The 9,175-nt window shown below is 38.6% G+C and overlaps 1 long non-coding RNA gene across 1 annotated transcript; it reads right to left on the bottom strand.

The window, feature by feature from the left end:
* Window positions 1–806: 806 nt before the first annotated feature.
* LOC132844686 (uncharacterized) lies at window positions 807–3,078 on the bottom strand. The gene is made up of 3 exons (XR_009648362.1): window positions 2,966–3,078; window positions 1,097–1,187; window positions 807–991 (listed from the first exon to the last, which is right to left on the bottom strand). It is a non-coding gene; the product is annotated as an uncharacterized LOC132844686 (long non-coding RNA).
* Between the last annotated feature and the right edge of the window lie 6,097 nt (window positions 3,079–9,175).

Below are 9,175 nucleotides of genomic sequence, written 5' to 3' on the forward strand. Positions count from 1 at the left end.
AGTTTTACTTGGGCTGTGAACAGGTTTCACTTGCTTCTGTCTTATTAATTTGCGAATGGACCTGTCCATGGCCTAAGAGAAAGCCCAGAAATTGTACCTTACCTGTCCAATTTCACACTTCGCTGAATTTGCTGTGAGGCTGGACTGTTTCAAGGACTTTAGGACCAATTGCAAATGCTGCAGCCAGTTACTATAAATGAGTATGTTGTCTAAATAGACCAGTGAATATGTGCAGTTGGTCAATGAGTCATTAAAATTTAGTGGAAAAGTGGAATGCTTAAAAAGATCATAGTGGGTTTGATTGTGAGACAAGGAAATTTGCTAGTACCCCAGTGTCAGTATTCTGTCCTTAAAGAAGTGATCATGATTTGTTATCAAGATAGTTAAGGCATAACTATCTTGATAACATCCTTTACTGTTTTTTTAATTCCATAAAACTCAAATTATTTTTAATACAGTTGTAAATTTCTTACAAACATTTTAAATTCTAAACTGTTTAAATTCCTAAATTTAACTGCAACATGTCTTCATTTGTCTATAAACATGTTTGAACATCCTCCAGTGTCCCCAGTACAAAATTCAATACAATAAAAATACTGAATGAATGAAAAAAATATAGATACATATATTCAAAGATAGCCTAATCATATGTAAAAATGAGCAGACACAGCCTATACAGAAGCTTGTTAATGCATAGCATTGGATACTGTCACCTTTTCTTCAAGAAACCTCACAAACCAGACCCAGATGTGGGATAAAGCTTCATACATTTATTTACGCATGACATAAAATGCCGCCTGGCATTCTCCACAGAATCATAAAGTGGAGCGGCATCCTCGGCTGGCATGACGGTGGTGACACGCTTGCAACAGGAAAACAAATAAAAAGGGTCTTGCCCTCTGCCAAACAGGGTGGGACCATGAAGTGGAGCATTGTCCCCAGCTGGAACAGGAGCGGAGGGGCATCCCATGGGAATTGGGGCAGGGAAGTCCTCCAAAGGAAAAAAAAAAACACATTGAAGGTGTTTTCACATGTCCTCACAATATCTCTGGGCAATTGTCATTCAAAAGGCAATCATGAACAGGAAAAAAAATACCTGGGTAATACTACTGGGTCTGTAGAAACATTTGTCGTTCTGTCACGTTTTCATTGGTGTAACAAAACCAAAACCTTAAAAATAAAGTAATCTGAAACATGAACACACAAAACAAAATGTGACGTAAAAATAAAGTACAAAGACACAAGGGCAGGTATAAATAAGGCAGCACATTAGGAATAACAAGGTGAGAAAAAGACGTGACCTCGTGTAACCAGAATCTCAGCCAGCATCCCCTCTAATGGCCGGGCATAGAATTGTCCCAGAAGTTCCTGACAGATATGCATCAAATTTAGAAGCATTGTGCATGTTAGATATTTTTGGAAACTGTCAATGCCACACCAACAATGATCAGTTAATTAATTTTTAAGGTGTTTGATGTGTTAAATTTGCCATGTATTTCCCCAATCTGTTGTCATGACTTCTTGGTCCCTAATTCACTCCAGTTACATAGTGAGTCATTCTGAACTGGATGTAACACAAGAAATGCTGATGAGATGACAGTTGAGTGTCTGTTAGACAGGTTGTACAGCCTTTCTTGAGCTTAGATCCAATTACATGCCAAGGTAATATTCTCAAACATGCCTAGACATGCCTCAACAATGACTCACCTTCGAATAATGGATTGACCTATGCTTACGAAACATCTCCTGCTGTTGATTCAGTGTCTGAGAAGAGCCTGGTGTTACTTTTGCAGGTGGATCAATGACTGGATCATGTGATCAAAAGGTTCATTTTACATGCATATGTTAAATACACATTTGAGCCCCGGTGTAAGAGTTTCTGCAGTTTGCTTGACATTTATTTTGCTCTGTTTGGACATTCCATAGAGAGCCAGAAGTAATATATAATGCCTTTAACAATGTGACAGTCAGGATTATGCTTAGACAATTCCATGCTGGAACATTAGCGGGAGCTCTGTAAGCTTATGTTCTCTGATTATTTTTCCTATATAAACCTATTTTCTTGTCCATGTTCTTGTGATGAGTCCTTGTGTCTTTTGACACAAACATGGAACACAAAATTAATGTATATGCTCATGACATTTTACCTTTCTTGCAAAAGCTTCCAACAGGCGTTGGGGTGAGTACTCTCAGCATTGTGCATAACTGTCAGGGAGCTACCTGACTCTTCTCCCATGCGTGCCCCGCCCGCACGGAGCGGCTCGCCGGCATACTAAATACACACACCTGACTCTCGTTTCTACCTCATCACCAACCCTATAAGATCCCCTCTCTCACGCTAACCAGCGTCCGTTATTACCAATGGTTAGCACTCTCTTCCGGACTTCGTGGGCCACGCTCTCTAGCGCACCACCGGATATTTATCTCTGCTCACCAGGTGTTTGTAGAATTAAAACAGTTTGCCTTCACTTCGGCTTTCACCTCTGTGTTTGGCGTAACAATAACAGTGGGGAGCATTGTTTTATGTGTTGTGATTGGACTCTGCTTTGATAAACCCAAACTTGATCCAGAACTTGTAGCCATTGAAAATACCTTCAGAAGGACATTACAAATACTTTTTAACTATAACTACCTACACCTCCTAAAAGCACTATTAATGATAATTTATTTATAGTAAATCTTATAAACAAATGAAAGGTATTCCAAAGTCTTCCCCTCAAACCAAAGGTAAATGCTTACCTCTTACCTTACTTTACACAAATGCTGCAGAATCTCAACCCAGTGTCTTGAGCCCCTGCTCAGACATTATCTTAGAATCACTTTCCACTAATTCCGCTCACAATTACACCATGTCTGACCTTAAATAAGCCTATTCTAATGTTATGCTATTCTAAAGTCACTCCAAGATTGATTTATTTAAGGGGCCCACCCACCACCATACCTAGAATTAGTTCTGTTTCCTTACCACTTTTGTCCATGTTATGGTCTCTGCAAACCAGTAAAGTGTGGCTCTCAATGTTTCTCAAAGCCAAGATCTATCCATCTTGTGAAGGGGAGGCTGGAAAAAATAGAAACAGACATAAAAGACAGTTTTAACAAGGTAGGTCAATGTAGCTTGACTAAACTCACATTTTGGTGGTGAGCAATCACTTTGTTTAAGGTGCAAACATGGCAACCCCATGTATCTGTAAAAACAACTACATCATCAAGGTAGGCCTTACAGTTGTCCACATTACCTAGGACCTGAGGCATTTTTTAAACCCAAAGCCATGGCAATGTATTCGAGGAGCCTATCTGGTGTACTGAAAGTAGAGATTTTATTCGCACATGGAGAGTGGAACCTGCCAACAGCACTACCTCTCCGATCATCACAATACTCCATCCTGGTTAAACACCAGGGACTACAACTAAGCATCGCAAGACTATTCTCAATCAAATAATCTTTTTCTGCTTTCATAATGGCATGCTTTGTGGGATTAACCCTGTAAGCATATTGTTTAACAGGGGCATTATCACCAACATCAATGTCATGTTTGAGGACTGTGTTACTGTACGTGAGGGAATATCAGAGAAAAGCATGGGGTAATTTGAAATACCGTAAGACTTATCAAGTCCTCTTGGGCCGGCTGTGACCAGTGTGCAAGTTTGGCCTGAATTTTGTAAATTAGCAAACAAGCAATACCTAGTATGACCCTATCCATTTCTGGAGAATACTCCGGTGGTGGCACTCCCATAGAGAAAGCAGCTACTGAAACAGCCCTGGAATTGAAGAGCATACATCTGTGGTAGATCAAGAAACTTAAAGCTTAAGCATATTCAAAGGGTTCACAAGACTTAATAAAATAAGGCCCAGAAAACCTAGCCTGGAGAGCTGAGCCTGGCAAGGATAATAAAACCAAAACCTCATCCACTATTTGAAATGTACTCTCCACTGCTTACTTATCAAACCGTGTTTTTTTATACAGGACTTTTTTGAAACCAGAGAGCATTTGGCTAATTCACAAGCTTCAAGCCACTAACATTATCTACAGTAGGTTGCTCTTGAATGGATATTTTGTAGATCTTTTAGACAGGAACTCTTCCTGCTATGCCTTTAAAGGACCACAAACTAATTTAGCTGGGTCTTGAGTCTTGCACTGCATCATGGATAGCAAATAATAATAAGGGAATCCCTTCATCAGAGTCTTTTCCCTGACCAAAGTCAAAGCATAGATTTTAACGTCTAATGGAACCTCACTAAAGCACCTTGGGATTCAGGGTGGTACGCACTAGATACTTGGTGGTGAATATGCAGTTGTGTCATAGCTTTTCTGAAAAGTGCAGACATAAAATTTAAACCCTGGCCTGACTGGAGGTATTTTGGCAACCCAAAGGTGGTAAAAAAAACTTAACAAGTCCTCTGATGGTGGCTCAAGACTTTATGCTACGCAAAGATATGGCTTCAGGGTACCTAGTAGCAGCACACATTAAGGTTAGCAAAAATGACTAGTATTTGTGTGTTTTGACCAGATGTGTATGATCAGATGTGTATTATTCCATAAATAAGTCTGAAAAATCATCAGCATCATTCATTTTGATGGCCTGGGCACGCTTCACCACACAAGAACTAAAACGAAAGGGAAACTCATGTGACAGCTCATCTGTAATTACACTGTATTACCGCACAAACTGTTTTACAGTACATATTATCAATAATTAGTTTAAAAAAATAGCACACCCAGCTTTATAAACCAATTATATTATGAATCTTCTTCTGGATGGATAGGGATTGGAAGTGTCAAAAAAAAGTTAACTTCTTTCTGCCCTGCTGCAGTGTATCTTAAATTGTTTGTGTATCTGGTTGGTAGAGATAGGTTCTTATCTGTTATTGAGAGGTGGGATGAGGTGGTGTGTCTGGTATCCAGCAGAGTAGCTCATCTCATGGCAATGACACTGAAATACACTTAACATATACAGTACATATACAGCTTGTACATGAAAATTACACAGTGGCTTTTGCTTTTCCATTGCCCATGTTATCAAAACAAATGTCAAACAAAACCCTGGCAGACAATGCAGATCTTTATTATTATTTAATCATTGATTTAGACTTTTTAAAATTTTTGTGTCTCAATAGTTACAACACATTTTGTGCCACATTTATACCTGGCAACTTAAATAAAAAATCAAAATGTACATAAAATTTGTTTGTATCCATTTGACATATTCAGTGGGATGCATTTATTTCGAGGGATTTCAGAACAGCGTAACAGATATTGCGTCATCGGGCAGGCGTGGCCTATTTGATAATCTAACCCTAACCCTAACTTTAACCCTAACCGTAGTTTTTGGTTGTTTATTTGTTTTCGAAAATAGCTTAACTGTAAGATAATAAAGCATAATAGATATAAAATATAAAATCTACCTGTATGACTGTTTTGTCCTTCATTATCCATCGTAGGTATACTTTTTTTTTTTGAAAGAAGGTGTTTTTCCAAGACCTCCAAAACATGCCCACTTTACGTCGTGGTAACGAAACACCCGGAATTTAGTGAATGCCATATTCAGTTGATGTTTGGCTGCACATTCAGAGTATGCCAGTTACCTGCTTGTAGTTCATGGTTGCCAAATTGTGTAATCACCAAAGACATTTACATTTACAGCATTTGTCAGACGCTCTTATCCAGAGCGAATATACAATATTTTTTAAATATACACACATACAACAAACTGGGATGAAAAAACATTAAATAATTATTAAATAATAAAATAAAATAAATTTCAGAAAATACTTTATTGATTGATTTCTCCACACTGCAGGTCCTGGGTCCATGTTCTCCCCATGTTCTTGTTGGTTTTTATGTATTCTCCATTTTCCTCTGTCTGTACAAATCATGCAGGTACCCCCCTGTGTTACAACAAAAACATATAAAAATTAAGTATACAAACAACTAAAATGAAATACAATTGAGACAATGCCAGGCATTAAAATGTGTCTTATGTAAGTATATTGCAAATACTCATAATTGTATTTATATATTTAATCACTGAATATTTGGTTCAACTTAATAGTTCAGCTTCCAGCCTAGATTATAAATAGGACTTGATCCAGCATAATTTTCTATTATTTCAATATTTTACATTTTACAAAAAAACATTCACTTTATTAAGAACACTTGTACAGCTGCACATATATTCAATTATCTTTTTAAAAAAATCACATGCTTTGGGTAATTGTTGCACACCAGTTGTGAGGGTTAACACAAACAGATTTGTACACAATCAGGTGTTCATCTGGTCCATCTGTGTGCAGGGCTTAACCCCGCTTTAATAACTACACCGGTGGAACTCTACCACCATGTTTACTGCTGTGGAGAATGACTTTTAAAGAGTAAAATATTAACAGCAAGCTACTCTTCAGTCTTATGAAATAATACAGTATTTTTTCTTTTTACTATTAAGTTAGACTGGAGACACTTTCATGCCACTGTTTCATGCCCATAACGCACTTGAGCAAAATCATGATGCACCGTTACTTCAGCTCATTAAAACATAAATTTAAAATTCAATTAAACTAAAATAGGTGTCAAATACCGTATTGTAGATCAGTAACTTTTTTTTTTTTTTACAATAGAATAAAGAATAATAAGAAGAGAAAGAACAAAATAAGACAGTTTTCACCCATACACTGGCCTTGTCCCACCGATGAGCATTAACCTGCTGCTTCAAGGTTAATGCCACCATATGTGCAGAAATACAGAGAAATCTAAATACTGTTTATCTTTCTCTAATCAAGTGTTTACATTGGCAATGCAATATAGAGAGTTTTTATAATATTATGAGCAGTTATAGAAATAGAAATAGTGCAATATAGAAACAGATTTGTATTTGAATGTGACACCAGTGTACTTGTAATAAATAGACATATATAAACCGAGTGAATATATCATCTGGATGAATAAATGTTAAAAGTGAATTCTACAGTGCAAATATACATCCAAATATATGTAAATATTCTGAGTACTGAGTATGAAGGCATTTGTAAGGTGCTAGACAGATAGCAGCAGTATGACAGTAGGGCAAAAAATGTATAATGTGCAACAGTGTCAGATACATACAGAGAGTTAAAGTGTCTTGTGTGCCATAAAGAAGTGTGGAGTTAGCTGTAGATTTTTTAAAGTTCAGGAGTAGATGGGAGATTGACAGCTATAAATGGATGGATGAAGCTATAAACTCTTGTGGAGCTAGCCTGGAGGCTCCAGTACCTTCTCCCTGAAGGCAGCAGGCTGAACAGCAGCTATGCTAATCCCTCTCCACTGTTTCTCTCTTTCTACCCATCCTGAGGCATTCCAGAAATTGTACCAGCTCCGATTGTCTTCTGTGCCATGAAGATGCCACTGAGATAAGGCAGACTCTGTGAGAATCCTGATGCATCTAGAGATCTACCAGCTCCAGTTAGACTGCAATAATAAAGAGGAGATGCCAACTCCATGTGGTCTTTTGCATCAATACAACAATTGTCAGACTGTATATTTATGATCACACCCTCCAGTGTCACCCATATGAGGATGGGTTGCAATTTGAGTCTGGTTCCTATCAAGGTTTCTTTCTTTGCTATTCAAAGGAGTTTTTCCCTTGCCACTGCTGCCTGAGTCACCTCAGACTTGCTCATTGGGCATAAATACCAACACATTTAAATTTTGTATTCTATTAATCTTTATATTATTCTTTATATTAACCTTTTGTTCTAGGTTTATGTTCTGTTAAGCTTTAAAGATGTCAATTGTAAAAAGCACTATACATTTAAATTGAAATTTGAATTGAAAGTGGAGGTACTGTATGACGGGTGTGAGATAGCAGCAGTGATGCTGATGGCTCTGCTAGTGAGGCGGGAGTGGAAAATGTGGAAATGGCAGAGAGACACCGATGATATGGCTGGCTGCATTGCAGAGTCTTTTGACAGGACAGTACACTACTGTACCAGTTGGCTCACTTTGCTCCTGTAGTTGGCCTCATTGTTGTTGGTATTAAGGCCCACTACACTCGTGTCATTTGCAAACTTGACAATGTGGTTGGTACTGTAACTGGGTACACAATCATGTGTCAATATGGTGAAGAAAAGTGGGCTGAGCACAAACACTTGTGGTGCCCTTGTGCTTAGCGTGGCAAACTTAGAGGTTTTTTTGCCAAGTTCTGTGGTCTCTCTGATAAAAAGTCCAGTACCCAGTTACAGAGAAGGGCATCCAAGTGTGAAAGACCTGGATAGAGAGTGGATGAGATGGCATTCCCAGTGGACCTGTTGGTTCTGTATGCAAACTGGAACGAGTCATGTGTGGGAGGAAGATTGGATTTTATGTGCTGCATGCCCAGTCACTCTAAGCACTTCATAATGATGGGGGTCAGTGTGACGGACCAATAGTCCTTGTGGCTGGATGGGTGAATTTATTAGATGATATGCATACAGTTAGCGTTGGCGGTATGGTTCTGTTCTTGGCAAAAAATCCACACCGCCCGTCCGTGCGCATGCACGGACAGAGAGGGGAGAGCAGCAACTAGAAAATAGAATAGACCCTTCCCCGTATAACAGAACCATTAATCATGCATAATATTAGATATGCTCGCTTACATGTTTTGGAGAATAAATAAATAAATAAATAAATAAATAAATAAATAAGATGAAGATGAATAAATGAAGATTTATAACGTAAACTGGTACAATGAACAATGGGTTCCGGGTAGGTGGAGTCGGGGTTAGAGGAGGTAATTTAAATCGCAGAAGCAGCGATGTGCTAGAAAACGGCTCAACGAATGGGAATTTAAAGGGTCGGATAATATGGATGTCATAACTGGATTGGTGCACCTCGTGAACAGCTGATGCAAGCTTGAAGACCTGGCCTGCCTGAACTAACGTGATGCTTGATTTCAGTCAGGACCACTTTGTCAAATGAGAATTTATTAGATGATATGCATACAGTTAGTGTTGGCGGAATGGTTCTGTTCTGGGCAAAAATCCATGTGCCTGTCCGTGCTCATGCATGGACAGAGCGGGGAGAGCAGCAACTAGAAAATAGAATAGACCCTCAAAACAAACCATGGGCCAAAAGGAAAAACCCCCAACGTAACTGTTGCAGTATGAAAGCTAGTACATCCGGGCTAATCAACGATCAGGGGAAGCGTCACCCAGGGCTGAGCAAGG

The sequence above is a fragment of the Tachysurus vachellii genome, chromosome 4, assembly GCF_030014155.1.
Source record: "Tachysurus vachellii isolate PV-2020 chromosome 4, HZAU_Pvac_v1, whole genome shotgun sequence".
NCBI lineage: Eukaryota > Metazoa > Chordata > Actinopteri > Siluriformes > Bagridae > Tachysurus > Tachysurus vachellii.